General features: G+C 36.8%; 1 protein-coding gene across 7 annotated transcripts in view; it reads left to right on the forward strand.

Annotated features, from left to right (window-relative positions):
* ATRNL1 (attractin like 1) overlaps positions 1 to 27,866 on the forward strand; it is a 685,371-nt gene that overhangs the window by 311,878 nt on the left and 345,627 nt on the right. The gene's annotated exons all lie outside the window — the stretch shown is intronic.

Here is a 27,866-nt window from a genome sequence, read left to right on the forward strand (position 1 = left end):
CTTCAAGATTTTGTTTAACTTACCATATTAAAATGGCAACAGTTACTGGGGATTATTTTTTTTTAATTTCAATTGCTTATTTTTTTTTAATTTCGGTTGCTTAGGTAGCATGAATTTACTGAATATGTATATCTAAGGACTTATAAATATACTATTCATATAAAATGTTTTATAGCTAATATATTTTTAAAATGAAATATAGAAGTTAGGTAGCAATGTTTCTGTATTTTAATGTTACCAAAATATAATAACACTAATTCACTAATTTGTATGAGACATGGTTTGTGAAAACTCTGAATTTTTTTAGAGGCATATATTTTTAGTGGAGTTGTAGAGGCTTCACGCTACCAAAATTATGTCACTTTCTACACAAGCACCCTGTTGATATGACGTGGAACATACTGAGAAACTGACAATGCAATACCCAGGATGTTTGCAGTAGAGAGCTCTGGCGGGGACCGTGGCGAAATCCAAGGGAAAACACTCTTCTCTGTTCTTCTAGGAGTTGCACACACAAGGAACTATACTATAACTTCTGAGTTAACATAGGCTAAAATTATAAATTGTTGTGCGTACCATCCACTCAATTCCAATTCATAGTGACCCCATGTGACAGAGTAGAACTGCCCCATAGGGTTTCCTAGGCTGTAATCTTTATGGGAGCGGATTGCCAGGTCTTTTTTCCAGTGAAGCTGCCGGTGAGTTCTAATCACTTACCTTTCAGTTACAGCCGAACATTAACCCTTGCTCCTACCCCACCCAACCCACTGCCATCAAGTCGATTCCGACTTATAGCGACCCTATATAGAACAGAGTGGAACTGCCCCATAGAGTTTCCAAGGAGTGCCTGGTGGATTTGAACTGCCGACCTCTTGGTTAGCAGCTGTAGCACTTAACCACTATGCTACCAGAGTTTCCATGCTCCTACAGGGCTCCTTATTTTTTTTAAATTAAGAGAGTTTAATTTCGGTTTTAAAAAATAACTGACTCTAACTTTGTTTTATGTATCATTGTTTTAGAATCACCATCAAAACTGTGTCAATCCTTTAGGAACTCACCTTTTAAAGGAGAAAAATTATTTTCCTATATTTAGAAATATACACAAAATATATTTTATGACACCTACTTCGCATAAGTGTGATTTTTGTGCTTGCCTTTTCCTGCACATTTTTTGGCATAGTGCTTGAAAAGGAGGAGATGAGCAGTGGGGTGGGGGGAGGAGAAAGCAGGGGATAGGATCTCACATTTTAGCATCATCAATATTAAGCAAAAAGTGGTAAATCTGATAGTCATGCCTTTGGTTAGAGTTAGCAGAAGTTTAGGATGAACTATAGTGTCTTCAGTAGAGGTAGGTGGAGCGTAGGTCCTCTGTGCTCCCGGGACTACAGGGTAAGGTGTAACAGATGTAAGCTCATCTCGTGAGTTAGTATTCTAATCAAGTGGACATAAGGTAATTGGAAAAAGAATACTTACCTTTTTAATGCTGGATTCTCTGTCCTCATGACTTGTAAGGTAGATAAAATTATTCTTCCCATTGTATAAATGAACCTTGTAGCAGTTATATAACTGCCCAGGATTATGCAGCTAGTGATGGAGAAAACAGAATACAAACCCCAGGGCATTGTAATGCTAGAAACTGTTCTTAACCACTACTTTCTGCCGGAATGTAGGTTCATGGTACGCTATATGGTCTTCCCAAACCTGCAATAATAACCAAATTTGAGTAGTAAACAGAATATAATAAATAAATAACAGCAGTTGAATCTCATGAAAATAATTTTATATTGTAGAATCTGTGTAACTACCAAAAAAACCTTCATTTCCTATGGTAGCTTTATTTCTATAGAAATGATGAGGCCAAGCCTCATCAAGAATTTTTCTTTTTCTTTTTTTTCTGAGAACTCAAGGATTAGTTGTAACTGTTTATAATTTTATTTTTATAAGTGAATTAATTTTGGTTGTGATTAACTGGTTAATAAAGTTAGAATAGTATGGTGACTTACAGCCAGTTTGGCTGAATTCAAATCTCAGTGATGTTATTAAACCTTCTGTGCTCAGTTTCCTCATCTGTGAACTAGAGAAAATAATAATACCTAAATAAATTGTTACATGTTAAAGGCCTTAGAAAAGTGCTTAGCTTGTTTAAGCACCAATAAATGTTGTTTCATCAATGGTTATTGTTAAACAGAAACCTCTTTAACAATAATTGTTAATGTCAAAATTATGAAAACTTAGGTTAATTCCATTTTTAATAGAAGTTCAACTAACCCAAAAACCCACTGCCGTCAAGTTGATTCCAACTCATAGCATGACCCTATAGAACAGGATAGAACTGCCCCATAGAGTTTCCAAGGAGCTCCTGGCGGATTTGAACTGCTGACCTCTTGGTTAGCAGCTGTAGCACTTAACCACTATGCCACCAGGGTTTCCAGAAGTTCAACTAAATATCATTAATTCTGATTATATACTTAAGCAGAATACAAAATGTCAAAATAAAGATATCTTTTTTGTAACTTTTTATTTTGAATTAATTTTTGAAAATTTTGTTATTGTTTTTGAGAATATACACAGCAAAACATAAACCAACAGTTTCTACATGTACCATTTAGGGACACTGATTACATTCTATGAGTTGTTTAACCATTCTTACCTTCTTTTTCTGAGTTGTTCCTCCCCCATTGACATAAATTCACTGCCCCAGAAGGTTCCTATCTAATCTTTCAAGTTGCCGTTGTCACTTTGATCCTATGTTAAAAAAAAAAAAACTAACCGTTGCTGTCGAGTTGATTCCGACTCATAGTGACCCTACAGGACAGAGTAGAACTGTCCGGTAGGGTGCCCAAGGAGCGCCTGGTGGATTTGAACTGCTGAGTTTTTGGTTAGCAGCCGTAGGTCTTAACCGCTATGCCACCAGGGTTTTCTGATCCTATATATATAGCCTTAAAAGAGCATAATGCTTAAGGCAGACATTTTTTACTAGTTACTGTTGTTTGATTTTAAGAAGACTTCAGGGGATATTTTGGTTTAAGGTTTAAAGATTATCTCAGGGCAATAGTTTCAGGGGTGGAATAATTTTTAATTTAGAGAAAAATTGTAAAATAGTGAGCTCACATATACCCTTCACCTAGCTCCCCCCTTGTTAACAGTTTTCATAACCATAATTCAATTATCAAACCCAAGAAATTAACATTGGTTACAATACTATTAACTAAACTACAGACCATATTCAGACTTCACCAGTTTGCCCCCTAATGTCCTTTCTCCATTTTAGGACCCAATCTAGTGTCACACATTGTATTTAGTCTTTATGTCTCCTTTAAAAAAAAAAAAAAACAACTATTGCTGTTGAGTCAGTTCTGAATCATAGTGACCCTATAGGACAGAGTAGAACTGCCCCATAGAGTTTCCAAGGAGCACCTGGTGGATTCACACTGCCAACATTTTGGTTAGCAGCCATAGCTCTTAAGCCCAGTGCCGTCGAGTCGATTCTGACTCATAGCAACCCTATATGCCACCAGGATGTCCTTATGTCCCCTTAAAACTTATTGCCGTCAAGTCTATTCTGACTCATACTGACCCTGTGGGACAGAGTAGAACTGCCCCATAGTTTCCAAGGAGTACCTGGTGGATTCGACCTTTTGGGTAGCAGCCATAGCACTTAACCACTATACCACCATGATCCCCTGTGTCTCCTTAGTCTTCTCTAAAACTCTAAAATTTTACCCAGTGGTTTTAGCCCCCATGACAGTTTCTTCGTCTTCCCTTATCTTTTTTGACCTCAACCTTTTTTATGAGTATATTGGTTTTTTTTGTAGCATGTCTCTCAATTTGGGCTTGTGTGACTTTTCTCACAATTAGATTGTGTTTATGCACTGTTTGGTAAGAATACTACAGAATTAATTACTGTGGTGTTTGCCTAATAGCAATTTTACATTTCCCCCCTTTTTTTAAATTGTGCTTTAGGTGAAAGTTTACAGTTGAAGTTAATCTCTCATGCAAAAATTTATACACATATTGTTATGTGACCCTAGTTGCGATCCCTATAATGTGACAGCACACTCCCCTTTCCGCCCTGAATTTAACGTGTCTGTTCAACCAGCTTCTATCCCCTTCTGCCTTCTCATTCCACCTCCAGACAGGAGCTCTCCATAGAAGCACACTCTTCACGAGTATTATTTTATGTTTTATAGTCCAGTCTAATTTTTGTCTGAAGAGGTGGCTTGACGAATGGTTTTAGTTCTGGGTTAACAGAGAGTCCGGGGGCTGTGTCTTCTGGGGTTCCTCTAGTCTCAATCAGTAAAGAACATTGTTAACATTTTGCATTAATGAAGATTGCAGTGAAAAGAAAAAACAAATACAAACATTTACCTTTCTTTTAAAACTTCAAATATGTAAATCATATATTACAAAAATTTGGACTTTTAAAACACAAGTCTTGTCCGATCAACAAAACAGTTTTCAAAGGAGTAGTTTTTCTTACTATAAACCTTAGAATACAATGAAATAGCGAAAGAAGAGCTTAATAAAGTGGAACTGATTAAATTGGACATTTGTATACCTCTGTAATTTGTTTAATTGTCCATGAGATTGAGTTATTAAATAAGCAGATTAATATAAATAACATAAAAAGTAGAAATAAGAACATTGGAAAAATATTTTATTTCTAATGTCCAATTCTTAATTATAGGTAGCAATTTTGCCCTTGTAAAGTATATATATTTCATTTGGATAGAAAATTGTATTTTGCTTATACCAGGTTGTTTAGTCTATCTCATATACCATTTTTGGACGTTGCCAAAATATAATGTTTAAAGTTAAACAGAATAGACATATTAAAAAGTATAAATTGATAGAATGGCTACTGTATATCTTTTTCAGATTATGTAATTCAGTAGGTTTAGCATATGAGGGATTTATCTATTATCTTTTAGGTTGTTATCTGTATCATAATATAAAGATTTATGTAATAAGGAAAGAAGTGTAATAACATCCTTTTTATTGATTTCAATAAGCAAAAATTTAAATAGCTAAATGGTGTGATATATTTTATTAATATATGTAGACAAATAATTTTTATTAATATTAATTTAATTAATATTCTTTGAATGCAATTTATAATTTTGGATAGTATTTTATCCAAAAGATCAGGGCCACTAATGCAGGGACTTTTGTTGATGGGATAGGTTCTTCAGACAAACCATTCCACTGAATTCTAAAATGCTAGATAAATTTGTTTTTTAATTTCTTAAAAACCGCAAAGAGCTAAGTTGACAAAATACCTAATAATTGCAAGGCCAAATACTAAGGGAAAAAGAGGATTTAGAAGTAAGAAGAGCACTGTGCCCATAAAGGCAAACTTGACATTTAGTTTGTTGATATCTGGGGTCAGGGGGAAAAAGTAGAAACTCAAGCCCTACTTAGGGTTGGGAATCTAGTAGACAGTGCACACCACATCAAGGTGGAACCTCAAAGAGCTGTGCATTCATGGTAAGGGCAAGTTGGAAATGTTAATGTGAACATAACAATAAGGTTTATTCTGAGCAGTTATTCTGTATGAATATAGGGAGGCCACTTTGATTCCAGAAAAAACAAATGGCTCAAAGAAGCTGATACAATGGAACTTATAAAGAGAAGAAGAGGGAGAAATACAGAAGACCAACCATTGGCTAATCTTAACATGGTTGATTGAACCCTGCCTTCCTGTTTTACTGGGAACAACTGATAAGCAGATTACTTTTATTTGACTGCTAGTAATTTGGCCCCTCACCCACCTGCAACCATGAGGCTTTTTGAGACTTGAATTAGAAGTTAATGGTTTGACAACTATCCTTTTCTAGTAGGATAGGACAAATTGGAAACCCTGATGGTGTAGTGTTAAGTGCTAAGGCTGCTAACCAAAAGGTTGCCTGTTCAAATCTACCAGGTGCTACTTGAAAACTCTCTTGGGCAGTTCTCTTCTGTCCTATAGGGTCGCTATGAGTTGGAATCCACTGGTTGGTGTTTTGGTTTATAGGGAAGTTTCTCTCTGGCTTTTGCAGTTTGGATCAGGCTTTTTATGGTTAATAATTGGTTTCATGGATGAAAAAACCTTAAAATCAAAGTAAGATGTCTTTTATTAATTTTCCTACTCAGCATAAATCAACCTGCAACACCCGCTTGTAGTTACAAGCCGTCTCTTATTATCTATGAGATCCAAAAAATCTTGAACCGTGGATTTAAAGTGGAGACAGCTTCATCTAGGGTTCAAAGAATTTCTCAGTATTTTTTTTCTCCAAGGAAAATCAGCAACACACAGTAGAGATTACCAAGCACACAGAAAATAAAGCACCATGAACAAGAACCTGAAGAAACAACAAAGGAGTAAAACACACCTGAAAATTTAAAATATTGGAATGATCAGGTAAATAATACAAAACAGCTATGCTTACTATGCTGAAAGAGATAAAAGAAAGTCTGGAAAAATATGCGAGTAACAAAAAAAACTATAAAAAGCAAATCTGAAATATAACCAAGTAGAACTTGTGGAGTTGAAAAGTGCAATAATTTAAAATATAAAACTCTACCCAGTGAAAATACCTTTCAAGAATGAAGACAATAGACTTCCAAACAATGAAATGTAACCCAGGTGCAGGGGAAGAAATATAAGTGATTCATTGATATATAGAACAAAGACATTTATTCTGAGTAAAAAAACCAACTTCAGAAGATTACATACTGTACAATCCATATATATGACATTCTGTAAAGTCAAAACTGTAGGGATAGAGAAGAGATCTGTGGTTGCTGGGGGAGGTGCCAGGGTAGAATGTGGCTACAATGTGTGGTACAAGTGAGTTTCTTTGAGGGTGATGGAACTGTTCTGTATTCTGATTATGTTAAACCTATCTATACTTCTGTTATTAAAAAAAAAAAAAAAATTTTTTTTACTTTTGTTATAAATGTATTGAAATTCATAGAATCTGTACATGTGTTAAACTTCATAGAAATGTACATCAAAAAAATTAAAACTCTTTGTTAATGCATGAAAATTTAAAAATAATAATTAGAGACATCTAAAATTTAAAAATATCCAAGAAAAATCTATTGCTACGATACTGAACAACAATAATGTATAAGTCAGGAGGGAGGTTGATCCAAGTCAAAGAATTCGAAGGTTTTCCAACATTCAGAAGATGGGTAAAGAAGTCTATTAATACTAGATCTTTTTAGTGTACATATAAAAATACCTATTTTAGCCAATAAAATACTAAACTTTGTTTCCTTACAGACCAGTACAGGAAAACAGAGTTGAAGAAGAGGGGAAGGAATTCATTAATTTAAATGGCACAAAACAAGAGAAACAGAAAACAAAAAGTAAATGAAAGTATAACAGTAAGCACGATAAGTGTAAACTGTGGAAACTCACTGAATATCATGTAAGGATTATCATTCTGTATAACAATAATAAAATGAAATTTGGCCCCCTTTCTTTTTTTTTGGCTAACCAAAACACTCCTAAAACATGAACAGTGTTGTTGATAGCAGAAGAATTGAAAATGTTAAACCAGGTATGCAGGATCCATTTGGCTCTCCAGATCCATTCCACACATTTCTCCCTCACCCCACTACCTAGAACCCTAGCTCTGGGCTGTGGGTGGTGACTAATCTAGTTTTTGGATTCCATCAACGAGGCTCCCTTACCCTCTGGCTTTTGATGAGTTCTATTAATGGGAAATACTATCAGGTGTTTAGAGGGTTGGGGGAGAAAGAGGCTAAACCAAAAAAAACCATTGCCATCGGGTGGATTATAATACATAGTGACCCTATAGGACAGTGCCCCATAGAATTGCCAAGGCTGTAAATCTTTATAGTCGCAGACTACCACTTCTTTCTCCCGTGGAGTGGCTGGAGGGTTCGAACTTCCAGCCTTTCAGTTAGCGGTGACACCCTCAACAATTGTTATGCTTGAGCCTGTTGCTGCAGCCACTGTCAGTCCATCTTGTTGAGGGTCTTCCTCTTTTTCAGTGACCCTTTACCAAGCTTGACATCCTTCTCCAGGGACTGGTCCCTCCTGATAACATGTCCAAAGTAAGTGAGACGAAGTTTCGCCATCCTCGCTTCAAAGGAGCATTCTGGCTATGCTTCTTCCAGGACGGATTTGTTTATTCTTCTTGCAGTCCGTGGTATGTTCAATATTCTTTGCCAACACCGTAATGCAAAGGCATCAATTCTTTGGTCTTCCTTACTCATTGTCCAGCTTTTGCATGCATATGAGATGACTGAAAATAACCATGGATTGGGTCAGGCGCACCTTAGTCCTCAAAGTGACATCTATGCTTTTCAACATTTTAAAGAGGTTTTTGCAACAGATTTATCTTTCTTAGGAAGATACAATACTTCTAAATTTATAATCCTGTAATAGCATAACTTGTATGTAAATAGAAAAAATTAACAAAATTAGAACCTACCATCAGTGAGAAGTTTTAACATACATCTCTCGGCAACTAGTAAAACAGGCAGACAACATTATTAAAGGAAAGAGAAGCGTTTGATAATACAATGAATAACCTCGGATTTAATTGAGAAATGTAGAACACTGATCCTCCCCAAAATGGAAAATAAACATTTTCAAATACACATGCAGCATTTTTAAAAAGTAACTATATATGAGGCCAAAAAGTAAGTCTCAGAATGTCTTAAAGAATCAGTTTCATATACTCCATATTCTGTTACTCTAATAAAATCGGAATTAAGAATATATATATAACTTGAAAATGCTAGGCATTATGAAATTTTTGGAAAGTAAGCACTACCTAGTGGGACAAAGAAGGAATTGAGGTAGAAATTAGAAAGATAAAGGAATTACCTTTGTCTGCAAATCTTCTGTATCTTTTTATAAAACTCATTTTCTTTTATTATGCCCCTGCAGTGTCCCAAGTTGGATCTGCTATCTTTAGAGTTTGTATCCAGAACAACTTTTTAGAATATTGTAACATTTTCAGGCAGTGTAGTTTTGCTATTGAAATGCTAAATAAAAGCCAAAACAGGTGATTGTATGCCCTCCAAAATTTAAAGTCACCCTTTGAGAGGGGAGGTGGGGAAGCAAGCTATGTAGACTGGCAGAAACAAAATCACATACTCTTCCTAAAAAAGCCAGGCATAAATTCAGTGAGGGACTGGGGTTTATAACTTTGGCCTGTCTGATATTTTACAGTCTTAGTGGACATTGTATTTAATGAGGAAAATCCGAATATATTTGAAATAGTATGTTTTTGTTCTGTCAAAAAACAAACTGGAATCTCTGTCAAAACTAAAGCAAAGAGTTTTATTGAAGGAATAGAGTAATTGAGATTGGGCAGGAGTTCGTGAGGATTCAGAAAAGTACTCTGACCAAAGGAATTTTTCATGGAGTTTAAACAAACAAACAAAAACCCAAACCCATTCAGAAATTCGGGAATTTACAAGGAATAAATTCTGATTGGTTGACACTTATAAAATCATGCTTTAAAAGACACAAGGTAATTAGGAGATCCCCTAAGCATTGTTTTGTTAACCATAAAGTTTGAATCAGTTAACATTTTGTTAATCTATGGATTTTTGGAGGCCATCCTGAATAAGTGTTCTTGGGAGCATGCTGTGAGAGAAAGGGAATAGAGGGAGCCCTCAGGCTTTCTGAGTTATTCTGGCTAGCTGGCTTTTGAGGGTCAGCACAGACTGAGCAGTAAACAGCAAAAAGGAGTCTGCCTACATCTTGGGCAGAAGCCTCTCCTTATGCCAAGGACCTAGATTTTGGGGGCTCCTTCTTCTTTTTTTTTTTTCTTTTTTTTTCACTGTTCTTTTAAGCCAAATACCTTTGTTTGCCGCACACATTGATGATCAGAATTTGGCTAGAAGTTGGACAGATGAATTTGAAAATGGAAGAGTTGTCAGTGCAAGTTTCTTGAGCTGATAGAAATTTCTGATTGAACTTTTTGTTTTAATTAGGAAAAAAAAATACAGTGAAAGAACAAAGAAGCAGATAACAATCATTCATCGTCCCACACCCAGAATGAAATGCTATTGATATCTTAACATATTTGTTGTCAGTTTTGCCTCTTTTTTTATTAAGAAAAATTTCTATAGTGGTTGTAAAGTACTATGTCTTTATTGAAAACATCCAGACACACACAAAAAAGTGTAAGGTTGAAAGAAAGAAAAATCATTCCAATTCCCAAACTTTTTATAGTGTCCCTAGGCCAAAAGAAATACTTAATAGTTTTGTTTATTAAATGTTTTAGTACTATCGAATCAGTTCCAACTCATAGTGACTTTATGTACAACAGAATGAAACACTGCCTGTTCCTGCACCATTCTCATGATTATTGTTATGCTTGTGCCCATTGTTACAGCCACTGTGTCAATCCATCTTGTCAAGGGTCTTCCTCTTTTTCGCTGACCCTCTATTTTACCAAGCATGATGTCCTTCAGCAGGGACTGATCCCACCTGATAACATGTCCAAAGTATGTGACACATAGTCTCACCATCCTTGCTTCTAAGGAGCATTCTGGCTGTACTTCTTCCAAGACAGAATTGTTTATTCTTTTGGCAGTCCGTGGTATATTCAATATTCTTCCCCAACACCATAATTCAGAGGCGCCAGTTCTTCTTTGGTCTTCAAGGCAATTGAAAACATCCAGGCCTGGGTCAGGTGCACCTTAGTCTTCAAGGTGGCTTCTTTGCTTTTTAGCACTTTAAAGAGGTCTTTTGCAGCAGATTTGCCTAATGCAATGCATCTTTTGATTTCGTGATTGCTGCTTTCATGGATGTTGATTTGTGAATCCAGGTAAAATGAAATCCTTGACAACTTCAATCTTTTCTCCATTTATCATGATGTTACTTAATGGTCCAGTTGTGAGGATTTTTGTTTTCTTTATGTTGAGGTTTATGTTGAGGTACAATCCATACTAAAGACTGTGGTTTTTGATCTTCATCAGTCCTCTTGCTTCAAGTCCTCTTCACTTTCAGCAAGCAAGGTTGTGTCATCTGTGTATTGCAGGTTGTTAATGAGTCTTCCTCTAATCCTGATGCCCTGTTCTTCTTTATATAGTTTAGCTTCTCAGATTATTTGCTTCGCATACGGATTGAATTACTGTGGTGAAAGGATACAGCCCTGATGCACTCACTTCCTGACTTTAAACCACGCAGTATATCCTTGTTCTGTTGTTACATAGGTAGATCCAAACAGCTTAATGGTATTTATGTCATAACAACTTAATAGTTGTTTTAAAAAATACACATATATTGCTTAACGAGTACTGAGTTTCTGTTTAGGGTGATAGAAAAATTTTGAAAATAGATAGTGGAAATGGTTGCACAATATTGTGAATGTAATTAATGTGACTGAATTATATACTTAAAAATGGTTAAAATGACAAATTTTATGTTATATATAGTAAACCCTGGTGGTGTGGTGGTTAAGAGCTATGGCTGCTAACCAAAAGGTTTGGAGTTCGAATCCACCAGGCGCTCTTTGGAAACCCTGTGGGGCAGTTCTGCTCTGTCCTATAGGGTTGCTATGAGTGACTTGACGGCAATGGGTTTGTTTATTTTTGGTTTACTACAATAAAATTTCCCCCAAAACCTTACATAAAATAAAAGATGATATTTCATTTCACTCTTAAGTAACTAGTGGTTATGTGTGCCTGCTGGACACAGCGCAGCTTTTCAAACTTGGAATCAAATTGGACATCACTATGCAAATTTTTTGTTCCACATTGCTTCCAAGTGGTTCTTGATTTTTATTGTAGTACCTGCTAAAAATTCAGCCTACCAAAGCTGTGACATTATCAAGTGGAATGTAGCGTGATCTAATATTGACAGTGGGTCTACTTTGAGCAATCATCTATGGAACGTTCCCAAAACTAATTTCACTATTTATGCATTGGTGTTTGATGTAAGTTTTGCCTGCTGTATTGATAGTTTAATGATTACTATTTACTATTTGTGATATTTTCCAGTTTGTGGTATCAAAATTAGGCTTCTCTTAGGAGAATAATTGCTAAGCCCCTGGGTTCACAAGGCTCCATTCTTGCCTCTGAGAGCATTTAATCAAACAGAACCTAGGATTAGGTGCTGAGAGGATAAGAATGACCCTGTAAGCTTATACTTTCTACCTCAACAATCAACCTCTTCTCTACCCAGAGGAAGCTGCAAAGGCCCCAAATCAAAGCCCCTCAAGCAGCCCTAACTTGACGTGCTGTTAGGGAAAGACCATCCTTGCCAGTGTACCCTTACTTAACTGTTCCCTACCCCTTCTCTCTTACATTTTGAATTTGCTCCAGCCTGCCTTTCAGAGAAAATAACCTTGTTAGTAATGACTTCTACTACATGGTAAGGAGCCCTGGGGGTGCACGGGGTAAGTTTGACCTACCCAGCAGCTCTGCGGGAGAAAGACCTGGCAGTGTGCCCCCCTGAAGATTACAGTCTCTAAAACTCCGTGGGGGGTAGTTCTGTTCTGTCGCATGGGGTCGCTGTCAGTTATAAATCAACTGAGCAGCACCTGACAATGACAACTATGTGGTATATCTTCACGCCAGCTTAGATTGTTTTAGTACTGACCTGAAATAAGATACCCAACACTAGTATAAACCGTTCTTCAATAGGTTGATATATATATATGGCATGCATATCGTATCTATTTTATAGATAATCTATATTATATATAGATATTATATATAGATGTTGTTGTTAGGTATCATCGAGTCAGTTCCGACTCACAGCAACCATATGTACAACAGAAAGAAACACTGCCTGGTCCTATGCCATTATATATAGATAAGTTATCTTGTATATAGAGATTATATAATATATAGATATCTATATCTATATTATATATAGATATATGTCTTTCATGTATATTGGTTTTGTTAAGAATATACTCACTGTAACTAAAGGAAACTTAAAAACGATGGCATGCATAATCTATAAATCTTGGGAAGAATTGTTTGTTTTCTTTTTGTGTATCAGTTATTGTTTTAGGAGAAGAAAAGGATCAGGAATAATTATACTTTATAAATTGTTCAGTAGCCAAAGCAACATAGGTTCATTTGAAACATCAGCTGTCCTGGTAATTATCATACTTAGAGTTAACCATAATTTGGCTCAAATAATTTATTTGTGGTCTCTATATTGCTTAAGCATCTGTCCATGAATTAGTTTTTGAAATGTTTCAATATGTTCTGGTTCGTGTTTGGCATGTTTGGTTTTGTTACAATGATGAGTTAAAACCACGGATTTCCTAAGTAGTCCTTGGACAATGTTTTATAGGTTCCCTTTTTTTTTTAGACAGGCAGCAAACTGAATTATTTTAAGTTAATGTGTCCTGTTTTCATCTTAGTCAAATTTGATACTAGGAATAAACTTGCAAATCATTTCTCAGAGTGCGCAAACTAAGATAAACCTAATTGAAAACAAAAGTAGGTGAATTTTCACAGAAAAAAAAATTTTATTAATGATATATATATGTATATATTTTTTTCCTTAACTCAATTTATGGCATTATTTTGGGTTTACGTATGAAACAAACAAAAAAGAAATCTAGCAACTATGTAGGAGCCATTTCTTCATACAGAAATCATCAAGAAGCATAGTACGCTCTTGATTAGCCACTTTTGATAATCTTTGGCAAATATGTATTCGCATCTCCTGATTTTTTTTTTTTTCCAGGTTCAAGAGGGGGTAGTATCTACCCTCTTTTTTTTTTTTTTTTTTTGCTTTTTTACTGTGCTTTAAATGGAAGTTTATAGTTCAAATTAGTTCCTCATACAAAAACTTACACGCACGTTGTTATGTTACCCCAGTTGCTCTCCCTACAATGTGACAGCACACTCTTCCTTTCCACCCCAGATTTCCCCATGTCCATTCAACCAGCTCCTGTCCCTTTTTGCCTTCTCAACTCACCTCTGGACAGGAACTGCCCAGTTAGTCTCATGTATCTACTTGAGCTAAGAAGCACTCTCTTCACAACTATTGTTTTATGTTTTATAGTCCAGTCTAATCTTTGTCTGAAGAGTTGGCTTTGGGAATGGTTCCAGTTCTGGGCTAACAGAGAGTCTGGGGGCCATGTCTTGTGGGGTCCCTCCAGTCTCAGTCAGACCATTAAGTCTGGTCTTTTTACTAGAGTTTGAGTTCTGCACTCCACTTTTCTCCTGTTCCATCAGGGACTCTCTGTTAAGTTCCGTGTCAGGGTGGTCATCGGTGGTAGCCATGCACCGTCTAGTTCTTTGGGTCTCAGGCTGATGGAGTCTCTGGATTATGTGGCCCTTTCTGTCCCTCTGGCTAATATTTTCCTTGTGTCTTTGGTATTCTTCATTCTCTTCTGCTCCAGATGAGTTGGGACCAATCGATGTATCTTAGATGGCCGCTCACTAGCTTTTAAGACCCAAGACGCCACTCACCAAAATGTGATGCAGAACATTTTCCTAATAAACTTTGTTATGCCAGTTGACCTAGATGTACCGTGAAACTGTGGTCCCCAGGCTCCCACCCCTGCTACTGTGTCCCTTGAAGCATTTGGTTGTATTCAGAAAACTTCTTTTCTTTTGGTTTAGTCCAGTTGTTCTGACTTCCCCTGCATTTATGCGTTGTCCTTCCCTTCTCTTAAAATAATTCTTATTGACGTGTTTCTTGTCTCCACTTAACTTCCATTTTCATACTTAGTATGGGACCAACATAACTAAATCAACAATTTAAGTTCATCTGGTAAGTGCTAAGACTGAGATGGGTACAGGATGCTCTGGGAGTATAGGGGACATGGTGAGTATCCCTCTATATTCATTCTATCCCAGTCTCTTAGAGTAAAAACCTCTTGCCCAATGTCACAGAACAAGTAATTGTTGGATTTGGGGTCTAAACCCTAGCCATTTGATTCCATAATCCCTTGATCATTTTTTTTGTATAATGAGAAGGTAAAAAAGCATTTTTTGGCTCTCTACTCTTGCCCTCGTTCTTAGATTGTGAGGGTTTATATGAGCAAGTAAACTTTGATGTCCCCCAAGGAGGTTCTGTTGATTAAAAGGAACATATTTCCTATAAAATCATAAACTCTGCTAAGTGGATGCTTCTATTCTAGAGTAAGTTCTGCTATGAAATGGTACAGAAAGATCTGGAAATATAGCACTTAGGTCATGCTGCATGTTTATCCCTTAAACATTGGTCTCTTTAAGAACAATTTTTGATTCCTATCATTTATATAAAATTTTTTTGTTTATATAAATGATATATATATGTACCATATATTTTATAATTGGTTAACAAAAGTAGCAAACATGGGCCACATCTTAATTTCTCATAGCGTACGCATGTCATTTATATTATTTTTTTACAGGCTGAGCTGCTGTAATGGAGATTAAAAAAAAAAAAAACCCAACATGATAGAAATGTATTTGTCTCCCACCCATTCCAGGGCTGGTGAGTGGTTCAGAGCAGGCAGGCAGCTCTGTTCTATAAGCTCACTCAGGGAATGAGGTTCCTTCTCTCTTGTTCTCTGCAGTGCTCTAGGATGTTGTCCTCATTTAGATGGCTGAAGCTGGCTCTCAAGCACCACATCCTTGTATTCTAGCACATGGTAAGGAGGACGCTAGAAATTGAAATTTTTGCAACTTTCCTTTTTAAAGGATATATATTAGTAGTTGCCCTCATCATTTATGGTCACATTCCACTGGCCAAAATTTAAAACATGCCCACATCTAGCTGCATAGGATCCTTAGAATATGGTCTCTATCTCTGCAGCTCTGTACCTGGCTAAAATCCACGTATTCTGTTACTAAAAGGAAGAATGGAGAGAATGAATTCTGGAGAACAATTAACAATAAACAGTGTAATTATAGAAATTCACAGGGGAAATGATTTCGAGAGACTAGGTGGAGACAGGAGACCATTTAGGCCCATTTAGGCCAGTAACCCAGTTATCTGGCTTATGAGGTTTGGCGTGGACAGGATTGGGTGGATCCAATAAACGTTACAAGAATAGAAGCACCAGATTTTCATGCCTGGGATAAAGAAAGAAAAATATTCATGTATGATTATTTTTGTTTTTTACAATTGTATTTTAGGTGAGGGCTTACAGAGCAAATTAGTTTCTTATATTTTCCGATGATCTTCAGTGGATATCAAGTTGGCTGTAAATAAGAATTCTTGTTCTCTTTGAAAGTAGGCATAGAGATCAGAAAGAGGATGTTTCTTTCTTTAAATAATAAGTGTTCTGAGTTTTTTAAGAATCCATTTGGAATTGGACTTCAAGTGTCTGTCTTATTCCTGTCACATTTGTGGCTGATTTTGTCTTAGCAAACTACCTAATTGTACATGTCGTGTTACTCTTGGTATTCCTCGAGAGTTCTAAAAATCTAATAAAAAAGAGGTGCTGCGTCTAGTGATGGAATATACTCTTTTATTTATTAGTGATTTATCATACCAGAAAATCCTAGTAGGTAAAGAGAGTAGTAAGATTATTACACATACACATAGAATTTTTTTTTAAGTTAAGTTCCTTTTTAAAAAAAAATTTTTATTGTACTTTAGATGAAGGTTTATAGAATAAACTAGTTTCTCATTAAATAGTCAGTACACACATTGGTCTATGACATTGGTTAACAACCCCACGACATGTCAATACTTCCCCTTTTCAACCCTGGGTTCCCTATTACCAGCTTTCCTGTTCCCTCCTGCCTCCTAGTCCCTGCCCCTGGGCTGTTGTGCCCTTTTAGTCTCGTTTTGTTTTATGGGCCTATCTAATCTTTGGCTGAAGGGTGAACCTCAGAAGCGACTCCATTACTGAGCTGAAGGGGTATCCGGGGGCCATACTCTCAGGGTTTGTCCAGTCTCTGTCAGGCCAGCAAGTCTGGTCTTTCTTTTTGAGTTAGAGTTTTGTTCTACATTTTCCTTCAGCTCTGTCGAGGACCCTCTATTGTGATCCTTGTCAGAGTACACATAGAATTTTTCGATAAGACCCAGTGCATAAATAAAGACCCAGTGCATTTTTTTAAATCATGAGTCAACATTCTAAACACAAAACTAGGCCCTAAAGCTAAAATTTCAGGAGACACTCTTCTTGCCCATTCATGATTCATTGTAAAAATGCACATATCTCTAGTGAGAAAACTACTTGCATCATGAAATAGAGAAGTTTTGTGAGTCTTGGTTCTGCCTATGCTAATGTATGTATTTTTGTCACTGTAAACGTTCAGATTTGGTCATTCTGGGATTCATTTTGAACAGGTTCTTATTGTTTGTTTGAATTTGGTCTATAGATTTACACTACAAGGAAACAGCTTATTCTTCTACAGGGCATAAGTTGAAACATTTTGATAGCAAACTGTAGCATATGTTCGGACTCAAAAATAAGACTAGTCGGTAATACTAACAAATAACTGCTTGCATTTGTCCTTAATTGCTTACAAAGCGAGTAAAATGAATAATAGTTTATTAATACTGACCCTGCCATCCTATTTGAATGTGTGACATATGCATTTTAAAAGTTACAGATACTGGTAGCATGAGCTAATATGAGATTTCTTTTCTCATCAACCCTTTTTGCTATCTAATAAATCTTTTACTCATAGATTATTTCTAGAAATATTAAAACATAGAGATCCCGGAGTACTTAGATGTGAGTGATGCCATAGGAGATGAGTCTTTTCATAGTTCCCTTGGTAGGTATGAGAGGAGGACCATATATGGTAGGAGCTATGGATAAAAACAGTATTTTATTATCCTCAAATCTGTTGTCATTATTGTCTGAGGAAAAAGGGGATTCTTAAGTCTGACAATTTTGGCATTCTACTTTCTATTAGGAAAAAAAAAGGAAGAGTTATATGTAACATCGTGATGATGAAATATTAATGAAACCAAGAACAAGAACTGAAAATGAAAATTTGTATCAGTGAAAAAGTCAGCCGGGCTAATTTTATCCAGTAATACATCTTAAATCAATTCAACTTTTGATATATACAACATACCATGGTTATTGTGCACTTTTATTATCTGCCAGATTATCCTTACCATTTTGTAAGTGACTACAATGAGACAGATTCTCCATTTTGTGTTACACAGTAGCAATTCATTAGTGTCTATAGTGGCACTTGAATTCAATCAACCATATTAAGCATTGACCTATTCCACAATGGTTCAAAGAATAGTGATACATATATTTGGATTTTGATAGTCCTGGACTGTGGTAAATGGTAAAATATTTTATGGTTGATAAAATTCATACTGCAACAATGAGTTTAATTGACCACCAGACAGTAAGCAAATAAGATGTCAAAAATCTATATAATTTAGTTGTCCATTAAGCCTAATGGAGCTATACCCCACATAAGCCAAGGGATTTGAGAAAAATTGTATTTAGATAATCATCATAGTCCTTTACTATCTGAATAAAATTTGGAAATATACTCTGTCTAAAAATTTAGAACTGTTTAATTTGTTTTGCTACATAAAAGTAAACATTATGTACAAGAGTTAAAAAGGGCAAAATTGATCAGTTTTGGACAGATTGTAGATCTGAACGTGAAAAGGTTTTTATTATTAAACCATCTTTATGACCTTGGAGTAGGCAAAAAAATTTTAATCAGAACATAAAAATCATTAACCGTAAAAGAAAAAAGTAATAAATTGGACTATACTAAGTATAATTACTGGTGATTGGAATGTGAACTTTGGAAACAAAGAAGGATCCCTAGTTGGAAAATATGGCCTCGGTTATTGGTTCAGTTGTGAGCATTTTTGTTTCTTTATGTTGAGGTGTAGTCCATACTGAAGGCTGTGGTCTTTGATCTTCATCAGTAAATGCTTCAAGTCCTCTTCACGTTCAGCAAGCAAGGTTATGCCATCTGCATAGGCTGTTAATGAGTCTTCCCCCATTCTTCTTCATATAGTCCAGTTTCTTGGATTATTTGCTCAGCATACAGATTGAATTGGTATGGTGAAATGGATACAACCCTAGTGCACGCCTTTCCTGAATTTAAACCATGCAGTATCCCCTTGTTCTTTTAGAATGACTGCCTTTTGATCTATGTACATGTTCCTCATGAGCATAATTAAGTGTTCTGGAATTCCCATTCTTTGCAGTGTTATGCATAATTAATTATGATCCACACAGTTAATTGCCTTTGCATAGTCAATAAAACACACGTAAACTTCTTTCTGGTATTGTCTGCTTTCAGCCAAGATCCATCTGATATCAGCAATGGTATCCCTGGTTCCATGTCCTCTTCTGAATCCAGCTTGAATTTCTGGCAGCTTCCTGTCAATGTACTGCTGCAGCCACTTTTGAATGATTTTCAGCAAAATTTTACTTGAGTGTGATATTAATGATATTGTTTGATAATTTCTTCATTCAGTTGGATCACCTTTCTTGGGAATAGGCATAATAAATATGGATCTCTTCCAGTCAGTTGGCCAGGTAACTGTCTTACAAATTTCTTGGCATAGACGAGTGAGCACTTCCAGTACTGTATCCGTTTGTTGAAACATCTCAATTGGTATTCCATCAATTCTTGGAGACTTGTTTCTCGCCAGTGCCTTCAGGGCAGCTTGGACTTTTTCTTTCACTACCATTGGTTCCTGATCATGTACTACATCCTGAAATGGTTGAACGTTGACCAATTCATTTTGGTACAGTGACTGTATATATTCCTTCCATCTTCTGTTGATCTTTCCTGCATCGTTTAATATTTTCTGCACAAAATCCTTCACTATTGCAACTCGAGGCTTGAAGTTTTTCTTCAGCTCTTTCAGCTTGAGAAATGCCGAATGTGTTCTTCCTTTTTGGTTTTCTACCTCCAGGTTTTTGCACATGTCATTATAATACTTTGTCCTCTCGAGCTGCCCTTTGAAATCTTCTGTTTAGCTCTTTTACTTCATCATTTCTTCCTTTTGGCTTTAGCTACTCGGCGTTCAAGAGCAAGTTTCAGAGCATCTTCTGACATCTGTTTTGGTTTTGTCTTTCTTTTCTGTCTTTATAATGACTCTTGCTGTCTTCATGTATGATGTTCTTGATGTCATTCCACAACTCGTCTGGTCTTTGGTCATTAGTGTTCCAACTGGTCAAATCTATTCTTGAGGTGGTCTCTAAATGTGGGATATACTCAAGGTCATATTTTGGCTCTTGTGGACTGGTTCTAATTTTCTTCAGCTTCAACTTGAACTTGCATACGAGCAGTTGGCCCCCGGCCGTGTTCTGACTGATGATATTGAGCTTTTCCATCGTCTCTTTTTACAGATACAGTCGATTTGATTCCTGTGTATTCTACCTGGCGAGGTCCGTGATGTGTATAGTTTCCGTTTATGTTGGTGAGAAAAGCTGTTTTGAATGAAGAAATTGTTGGTTTTGCAAATTGTATCATGTAATCTCTGGCATCATTTCTGTCACCAAGGTTGTGTTTTCCAACTACCAATCCTTCTTCTTTGTTTCCAAGTTTCACATTCCAATCACCGGTAATAGTCAGTGCATCCTGATTGCATGTTCAATCAATTTCAAAATAAAAAATACGATACAAAAAATCAAATAAATGAAAAGCTAGCTCTTTAAAACAGTGAAAATAATTGATTAACCTCTAATATGGCTAATTAAAAGAAAAGACTCAAATCACCAATATCAGGATTGAGAGGGAACATCAGAGCAGATCTTACAGACTTTAAAAGGATGAGGAGTATTTTTAATTGCATTGTCCTTACAAATTCAGCCATTTAGATGGAATGGAAAAATTCCTGGAAAGGCACAACTACCTATGCTCAAAAAAGTTGAAGAAGATACCCTGAATAGTCGTATCTATTAAGGAAATTTAATTTTTCATTAAAAAGCTTTTAATAAAGAAAACTACAGGCTTACCTGGTGAATTTTTTTTTTTTTTAACTTTTATTAAGCTTCAAGTGAACGTTTACAAATCCAATCAGTCTGTCACATATAAGTTTACATACATCTCACTCCCTACTCCCACCTGCTCTCCCCTTCTTGAGTCAGCCCTTTCAGTCTCTCCTTTCGTGACATTTTTGCCGGCTTCTCTCTCTCTCTATCCTCCCATCGCCCCTCCAGGCAAGAGTTGCCAACACAATCTCAAGTGTCCACCTGATATAATTAGCTCACTCTTCATCAGCATCTCTCTCCCACCCGCTGACCAGTCCCTTTCATGTCTGATGAGTTGTCTTCGGGGATGGTTCCTGTCCTGTGCCAACAGAAGGTCTGGTGAGCATTGCCGCCGGGATTCCTCTAGTCTCAGTAAGACCATTAAGTATGGTCTTTTTATGAGAATTTGGGGTCTGCATCCCACTGATCTCTTGCTCCCTCAGGGGTCCTCTGCTGTGCTCCCTGTCAGGGCAGTCATCAATTGTGGCCAGGCACCAACTAGTTCTTCTGGTCTCAGGATGATGTAGGTCTCTGGTTCATGTGGCCCTTTCTGTCTCTTGGGCTCTTAGTTGTCGTGTGACCTTGGTGTTCTTCATTCTCCTTTGCTCCAGGTGGGTTGAGACCAATTGATGCATCTTAGATGGCCGCTTGTTAGCATTTAAGACCCCAGACGCCACATTTCAAAGTGGGATGCAGAATGATTTCATAATAGAATTATTTTGCCAATTGACTTAGAAGTCCCCGCAAACCATGTTCCCCAGACCCCCACCCTTACTCCGCTGACCTTTGAAGCATTCATTTTATCCCGGAAACTTCTTTGCTTTTGGTCCAGTCCAATTGAGCTGACCTTCCATGTATTGAGTGTTGTCTTTCCCTTCACCTAAAGCATTTCTTATCTACTGATTAATCAATAAAAAACCCTCTCCCACCCTCCCTCCCTCCCCCCCTCGTAACCACAAAAGTGTGTGTTCTTCTCAGGTTTACTATTACTCAAGATCTTATAATAGTGGTCTTATACAATATTTGTCCTTTTGCCTCTGACTAATTTCGCTCAGCATAATGCCTTCCAGGTTCCTCCATGTTATGAAATGTTTCAGAGATTCGTCACTGTTCTTTATCGGTGCGTAGTATTCCATTGTGTGAATATACCACAATTTATTTACCCATTCATCCATTGATGGACACCTTGGTTGCTTCCAACTTTTTGCTATTGTAAACAGAGCTTCAATAAACATGGGTGTGCATATATCTGTTTGTATGAAGGCTCTTGTATCTCTAAGGTATATTCCCAGGAGTGGGATTTCTGGGTTATATGGTAGTTCTATTTCTAACTGTTTAAGATAACGCCAGATGGATTTCCAAAGTGGTTGTACCATTTTACATTCCCACCAGCAGTGTATAAGAGTTCCAATCTCTCCGCAGCCTCTCCAACATTTATTATTTTGTGTTTTTTGGATTAATGCCAGCCTTGCTGGTGTGAGATGGAATCTCATCGTAGTTTTAATTTGCATTTCTCTAATGGCTAATGATCGTGAGCATTTTCTCATGTATCTGTTGGCTGCCTGAATATCTTCTTTAGTGAAATGTGTGTTCATATCCTTTGCCCACTTTTTGATTGGGTTGTTTGTCTTTTTGTGGTTGAGTTTTGACAGAATCATGTAGATCTTAGAGATCAGGCGCTGGTCGGAGATGTCATAGCTGAAAATTCTTTCCCAGTCTGTAGGTGGTCTTTTTACTCTTTTGGAGAAGTCTTTAGATGAGCATAGGTGTTTGATTTTTAGGAGCTCCCAGTTATCGGGTTTCTCTTCATCATTTTTGGTAATGTTTTGTATTCTGTTTATGCCTTGTATTAGGGCTCCTAGGGTTGTCCCTATTTTTTCTTCCATGATCTTTATCGTTTTAGTCTTTATGTTTAGGTCTTTGATCCACTTGGAGTTAGTTTTTGTGTATTGTATAAGGTATGGGTCCTGTTTCATTTTTTTTGCAAATGAATATCCAGTTATGCCAGCACCATTTGCTAAAAAGGCTTTCTTTTCCCCAATTAATTGACACTGGTCCTTTGTCAAATATCAGCTGCTCATACGTGGATGGATCTATGTCTGGGTTCTCAATTCTGTTCCATTGGTCTATGTGTCTGTTGTTGTACCAGTACCAGGCTGTTTGGACTACTGTGGATGTATAATAGGTTCTGAAATCAGGTAAAGTGAGGCCTCCCACTTTCTTCTTCTTTTTCAGTAGTGCTTTGCTTATCCCGGGCTTCTTGCCCTTCCATATGAAATTGGTGATTTGTTTCTCTATCCCCTTAAAATATGACATTGGAATTTGGATCGGAAGTGCGTTAAATGTATAGATGGCTTTTGGTAGAATAGACATTTTTACTATGTTAAGTCTTCCTATCCATGAGCAAGGTATGTTTTTCCACTTAAGTATGTCCTTTTGAATTTCTTGTAGTAGAGCTTTGTAGTTTTCTTTGTATAGGTCTTTTACATTCTTGGTAAGATTTATTCCTAAGTATCTTATCTTCTTGGGGGCTACTGTGAATGGTATTGATTTGGGTATTTCCTCTTCGGTGTTCTTTTTGTTGATGTACAGGAATCCAAGTGATTTTTGTATGTTTATTTTATAACCTGAGACTCTGCCAAACTCTTCTATTAGTTTCAGTAGTTTTCTGGAGGATTCCTTAGGGTTTTCTGTGTATATAATCATGTCATCTGCAAAAAGTGATAACTTTACTTCTTCCTTGCCAATCCGGATACCTTTTATTTCTTTGTCTAGCCTAATTGCCCTGGCTAGGACTTCCAGCACGATGTTGAATAAGAGCGGTGATAAAGGGCATCCTTGTCTGGTTCCCGTTCTCAAGGGAAATGCTTTCAGGTTCTCTCCATTTAGAGTGATATTGGCTGTTGGCTTTGCATAGATGCCCTTTATTATGTTGAGGAATTTTCCTTCAATTCCTATTTTGGTGAGAGTTTTTATCATAAATGGGTGTTGGACTTTGTCAAATGCCTTTTCTGCATCAATTGATAAGATCATGTGGTTTTTGTCTTTTGTTTTATTTATGTGATGGATTACATTAATGTTTTTTCTGATATTAAATCAGCCTTGCATACCTTTACCTGGTGAATTAAAAAAAAATAATAATACCAATTCTACACAGTGCATCAATAAAATAGAGGAGGAGGGAATACTTCCAGACTCATTTTTTGAGACCAACATTACCTTAAAACAAAACCAGACAACCTAAATATCCTTTGACAGAGGAATGGATAAACAAAGTGTGATATAGCCATACAATAAAATATTATTCAGTCATAATCATAACAGAAATGAAATTCTGATACATGCTATAATGTGGATGAACCTTGAAAACATTATGCTGAGTGAAATATGTCAGAGACAAAAGGACAGATGTTGTATGATCCCACTTACATGAAATATCTAGATTAGACAAATGCATAGAAACCAAAGTTTATTAGTAGTTACCAGGGGCTGGGAGGAGATGGGAATGGGAGTTATTGCAGAAGGGGTACTGAGTTTCTGTCTGGGATGATGTAGAACTTGAAAATGGATAGTAGTGATAGTAGTGTCACTAAATTGTACACTTAAAATGGTTAAAATGGCAAACTGTTAAATATATTACCACAGTTAAAAAAAAAGTCATTACCGGGGCTCCTTGTAGAGGGAGGGATTAGGTAAAAAAGGATCATGAGAGAATATCTTGAGATGATGGATTGTTCTATATTTTGATTATGGTGGTTGTTAGTATGCATTCATCAAAACTCATAAAACCATGTTGTTGTTGTTAGGTGCTGTCAAGTCGATTCCGACTCATAGCGACCCTATGCACAACAGAATGAAACACTGCCCTGTCCTGAGCCATCCTTACAATCATTGTTATGCTTGAGCTCATTGTAGCAGCCACTGTGTCAATCCACCTCGTTGAGGGTCTTCCTCTTTTCCGCTGACCCTGTACTCTGCCAAGCATGATGTCCTTCTCCAGCAACTGATCCCTCCTGACAAGATGTCCAAAGCATGTAAGACACAGTCTCGCCATCCTTGCTTCTAAGGAGCATTCTGGTTGTACTTCTTCCAAGACAGATTTGTTCGTTCTTTTGGCAGTCCATGGTATATTCAATATTCTTTGCCAACACCACAATTCAAAGGCGTCAATTTTTCTTCGGTCTTCCTTATTCCCTGTCCAGCTTTCAGATGCATATGATGCGATTGAAAATACCATGGCTTGGGTCAGGCACACCTTAATCTTCAAGGTGACATCTTTGCTCTTCAACACTTTGAAGACGTCCTTTGCAGCAGATTTGCCCAATGCAATGCGTCTTTTGATTTCTTGACTGCTGCTTCCATGGCTGTTGATTGTGGATCCAAGTTAAATGAAATCCTTGACAACTTCAGTTTTTCCTCCGTTTATCATGATGTTGCTGATTGTTCCAGTTGTGAAGATTTTTGTTTTCTTTATGTTGAGGTGCAGTCCATACTGAAGGCTGTGGTCTTTGATCTTCATCAGTAAGTGCTTCAAGTCCTCTTTACTTTCAGCAGGCAAGGTTGTGTCATCTGCATAACGCAGGTTGTTAATGAGTCTTCCTCCAATCCTGATGCCCCGTTCTTCTTCATATAGTCCAGCTTCTCGAGTGAATTCTAAGTATGTAAATTATGCCTTAAGGAGCCCGGGTAGCACTATGATTAAGTGCTTGGGTGCTAACTGAAAGATTGGCTGTTCAAACCCACCAAATGTGTCTGTGGGAGAAATACCTGGCAATCTACTTTCAAAAAGATTACAGCCAAGAAAACCCTATGAGGCAGTTGTGGTCTGTTGCTATGAGTCAGAATCTACTTGACGGCACCCAACCACAACAATGACAACAAATTGTATCTCAAAAAAACCTAACCCCAAAATAAAAATAACAAAAATTAAACCTAACCCAATGTTTTTTGTTTAATAAAATTAAAATACATGAATAAATAAAAAGCTTCCCCCTTCCAACTACATCTGTGTGCTGCCAGATTTTTTCTGATGTCAACCAAAACAGCATGTCATAACAGACCGAAAGGCGAATTCATTGTGAGAATTCAGTAGTCCTCTATTAAGCTAGCCATTAAAGAGATTTGCAAATATATAAAACAATGTGACTCTTCTCACAAATTTTTGGTTTTGTTAAATATAGCTTTTTCATAAAAATAGATTTTTATACATATAAAGTTTTATCATTTTTATTCAGAACAAATTAATATTTTTAAAATGTTCCGTTTTTATTTGTAATATGGTAAATACTCATAGTTTTAACCCTCAGAACTCTTTGGGATCCTAGGTCCTTTTTAAGAGTAAATTGGTAGTCTGAGAGGTGATGTTCGAGGGGTTCGAAGAGCAATAACATGGAAGGAACCGGGCTCCTGACTGACTGCAAGGAATAGAGCTGCCCCAGCAGTCTGAACCAATGACATTGAGATTGTTTTGTGCCAGAGAAATAAACCTCTTTTTTCTTCAGTCAGCATATTATTGGATCCTTTGTTACAACAGCCTAGTCTTACCTTCCCTAATGTAACAAACATGAGCTACCTACTTTACCAAACACTGCTATGTTCTCTCCTTTCATTCCCTCAACAATGTGTGTAGGCATTTTAAACACTTTTTTACCAATAAGGAGAAAGAGGCTCATGGAGATGACGTACCTTGCTCAAGGACACACAGCTAAACAATTTCATATTCAGCAAGTCTTATGCCAAAACCTGTATATTTTCATCATGTAGTATGCAGGCTGAGAATCAGGTAGACCTGGATTCATATCCTTGTCCATCCATTTGCTAGATTTAAGATTTAACATCTCTTAAATGGAAGTTTGGATGCTTTCTCTTTCATAGCGGGAATTAAAGAAATTAATGGATATAAAATTTGGTACAAGGTAAACACTAAATAAATGATAACTTTTTTTTTTTTTTTATTATGCTCACTAAGCCCTTGTGGTGCAGTAGTTAAAGGATTTGGCGCTAACTGAAAGTTTGGTGGTTCAAACCCACCAGCCACTCTCCAAGAGAAAGATATAGCAGTCTGCTTTTGTAAACATTTACAGCCTCAGAAACTCTGCGGGGCGGTCTCCTTTGCCCTGTAGGGTTGCTAGGAGTTGGAATCAATTCTACAGCATACATCATTACTTTTACTGTATTTTACACAAATAATGCGCACCTTCTAAGTTTGCACTCACTCCATCCCCCCCTCGATCTATTTTTGTAAACACTGCTGTGCCAATTTTTTTCATGCTGCTGTAAAAAAATTAGCATAGTGCGCTTACAAAAATACCTCAAGGAGGGAGAGAGCGGTAGGCAAACAAACTTAGAAGGAGTGCATTATTTGTGTAAAAATACTGTAAAAGGAATGATCTTTATTGAAAGAGGCTTGAAGTTATACTGATTTTAGGAAAAAGAGATTGATTTTATTCTGATCTTTCTTTGAAAATATGCATCAATGTCATTTTATAATATCTGCTCTAGCTTGAAAATTAATGTATATCAGGCTCCTGTGGACTTCTTGTTTGTTAGATAATGCACCAATGCTAATTTTAGTAACCAAAAGGAATTTCTCTCCCTTCGACTAGTTTAATGGGAATGTTCCTGCCAGTATAAGCCAATTTCCTCTGTTTAGTGAGTCAAGGGCCCTTTCCATCTGAGGCTCCCTCATCCTTTAGTTTTCTCAGCTAGCAGAATGGTGAAGAGACTGTAGACGAGACATACCTGCTTCGTAAAAACTATGGCCTTGAAGTGCTAATGTGCCCACATCTGTATTTCATTAACAAGAACTAGTCATATGATCACATCTGTATGCAAGAGAGGTCTGGGATATGTAATCCTTTTCTGGGCAGCTGCTTCCTAATATCGACTCCTCCCTACGGAGAGAGAACCCTTGGTAAATAGCTAGTCATCTCTGGTGTACCAGGGACAGATTACCCAATAAGCAAGGTAAGCACGGACTTACTTTTGCTTTCTTACTAATCT

Source organism: Elephas maximus, chromosome 16, assembly GCF_024166365.1.
Source record: "Elephas maximus indicus isolate mEleMax1 chromosome 16, mEleMax1 primary haplotype, whole genome shotgun sequence".
Classification (NCBI taxonomy): Eukaryota; Metazoa; Chordata; class Mammalia; order Proboscidea; family Elephantidae; genus Elephas; species Elephas maximus.